A 3,029-nucleotide genomic window follows, 5' to 3' on the forward strand; every position below is an offset into this window, starting at 1 on the left:
ATCATGTCTCTCGTAAATAAACATGTCCATCAGCTGAAGAATCGTCTTTTCTTCATTCAAGTGTTAGCAGAACGAGGTTTTTAACATCCAACAGCTACAGGCAAAGACGCTCACTGATTTTCCAGCGAAATCACCGAAGAAACAGCAGCCACCAGAGTGAGCAGACTGGCAAACGGAGAGGAGACGAGAGACGGGTCCAAATCAGTAGACGGAGCCCAGGAGAACCGAGTGGACCGAGACTCGACAATATCCTGGCAAAAAGGGTCATGTTTAAGAAGATTTGAATTGAATTTCCAATATCCTTTGTTTCTTTGAGTATTTAAAGGTGTAAAGGAGAGTTTAATGAGACAGTGATCTGTAAGTGGTGCAGTAGAGATAGTAGAGGTTATTTCTATGCCATGTGTAAATTTAGATATAAGCCAGTAATCTAATCTAGATTTAACTGTACCATCTGGTTTGAACCATGTGAAGGTTTGGGTATCTGGATGTAGGGTGCGCCAAACATCATTCAACTTGAATTCGTTACAGAAATTAAGCATAATGGAATTGTAGTGATGCCTTTGAAATTTTGAAGGACATCTGTCAAGCCAATCATCTATTACCATATTATAATCTCCTCCAAAAATAATATCATAAATTAAATATCTTTGAGACAATTCCTTTAGAACATTGCTCAATTCTGTGATTAAATTCTTGTTTTGAATTTGATTATTGTAGCCGTAAATATTACCTAATATTAGAAATTTATCATTAATTTCAAAGATACAAATGATCCAATGACCTAAAGGATCTTTTTTAGTGGCAACTATTTTACCTGGAAAATTATTCAGGAATATAGCAACCCCTGCTGACCTATTTGTGCCATGACAGAAATATATTTTGTCCCCCCATTGGTTTGACCAAAATGTTTCATCTGTACTGTTGCTGTGAGTTTCCTGAAGAAGGTAACACTGTGCTCTTTCATTTTTTAAGAATAACATCGTTGCTTTTCGTTTTATGGAGTCTCTCAGACCCCTAGCCATGCTGCAGCCAAGTGTACCTCTCGACTCTCGCTTCGTCCTTCGTCGCGGAGCTGTGACGTCAGCAGCCGATGAGTTCAGCCTTCGGAGGACCCGTCCTGCTGTTTTGGACACGGCCGTAGACCTTTTTACGTAGCGCCAAGAGNAGATGGTTGTTGGTGAAAATCCCAGTAGATTGGCAGTTTCTGAAATACTCAGACCAGCCCTTCTGGCACCAACAACCATGCCACGTTCAAAGGCACTCAAATCACCTTTCTTCCCCATACTGATGCTCAGTTTGAACTGCAGGAGATTGTCTTGACCATGTCTACATGACTAAATGCACTGAGTTGCCGCCATGTGATTGGCTGATTAGAAATTAAGTGTTAACGAGCAGTTGGACAGGTGTACCTAATAAAGTGGCCGGTGAGTGTAGTTTCAGGTTTTCTGGCATCAAGCATTTGATGTTTTGACATTGAAGCAGTGAACTTGATGAAAACACAATTGATGTGAAGATAAAGTTACAATTGTTCATGTTTTCAGTGGTTCCTGCAGATGCTCAACAGTTGGTGTTGATTCCAGAAGAGGCTCCTGAAGAATGGAGGCCTGGTGTGGACCAGCAGAATCCAGAGCCCCTCCACATAAAGGAGGAGGAGGAGGAGGAACTCTGCACCAGTCTGAAGGAAGAGCAGCTCAGTGTGAAAGAGGAGACTGATGCCACCAGGTCTCCCTCCACTGCAGTTGCTTTGAAGAGTGATGATGATGATGAAGAGAAACCTCTGTTGTCACAGCTTCATCAACACCAAATGAAAGACAGAGATCCTCCAACCAGCAGCTCAGCTGTCCAGATGGAAACAGCCACTGGTGGAGAAGAATATGGAGCAGCAGCAACTAGAAGGAACCAAGATCTGAATCCTTATGAAGATGATTTAGACTCTTCAGAGACTGAAGTCGGTGATGATGATGAAGATAAACAGCTTCATCAAAACCAAATGGAAGACAGAGATCCTCCAACCAGCAGCTCAGCTGACTGGATGGAACCAGTGACTGATGGAGAGGATGATGAAGGACCAGAAACTACTATGACCTCACATCTGAACACAGATGAAGACAATTCCAACTCTTCAGAGACTGAGGTCAATGATGATGATGATGGGTATAGTCCTGACTTTCAGCTAAAACTTGAATCAGATTCTGGGTCAAAAACTGAAAACAGCTTCAAAGGCTGGAAGGAGCGGAGGCTTCCGAAGTCAAGAGCAAACAGCATCACCAAATCTTTGAGCTGCTCTGAGTGTAGTAAGAGACACATGAAAGGTAATTCAAAAATTAAGTCTTCCAGTTTTTTGGTGATTAACAAATACATAAAAGTGGGAAAAAAAATACCGTCCCTCAGTAAAGTCCACACAACACAGAAATCATTTAGATGTGACGACTGTGGCAAAAGATTTATCAGAAAAGCAAATCGAAATACACATTCAAGAATCCACAGAGTGAAACAGTTTGTTTGTAAACTTTGTGGACATAGATTTAGTAAAAAAACAATTTTAAACATACACATGAGGATCCACACAGGACAGAAACCATTTATTTGTAACGTTTGTGAACAAAGATTTACCCAAAAAACAAATTTAAACATACACATAAGGATCCACACAGGACAGAAACCATTTGTTTGTGATGTTTGCGAACAAAGATTTAGCCAAAAAACACACCTAAACACACACATGATGATCCACACCGGACAGAAACCATTTGCTTGTGATGTTTGTGAACAAAGATTTAGCCGAAAGACACGCCTAAACACACACATGATGATCCACACCGGACAGAAACCATTTATTTGTGATGTTTGTGAACAAAGATTTATCCAAAAATCACACCTAAACACACACATGATGATCCACACCGGACAGAAACCATTTGCTTGTGATGTTTGTGAACAAAGATTTAGCCAAAAATCAAACTTAAACACGCACATGATGAGGATCCATACAGGACAGAAACCATTTGCTTGTGATGTTTGTGAACAAA

This window comes from Austrofundulus limnaeus, unplaced genomic scaffold (genome assembly GCF_001266775.1).
Source record: "Austrofundulus limnaeus strain Quisiro unplaced genomic scaffold, Austrofundulus_limnaeus-1.0 Scaffold2711, whole genome shotgun sequence".
Lineage (NCBI taxonomy): Eukaryota > Metazoa > Chordata > Actinopteri > Cyprinodontiformes > Rivulidae > Austrofundulus > Austrofundulus limnaeus.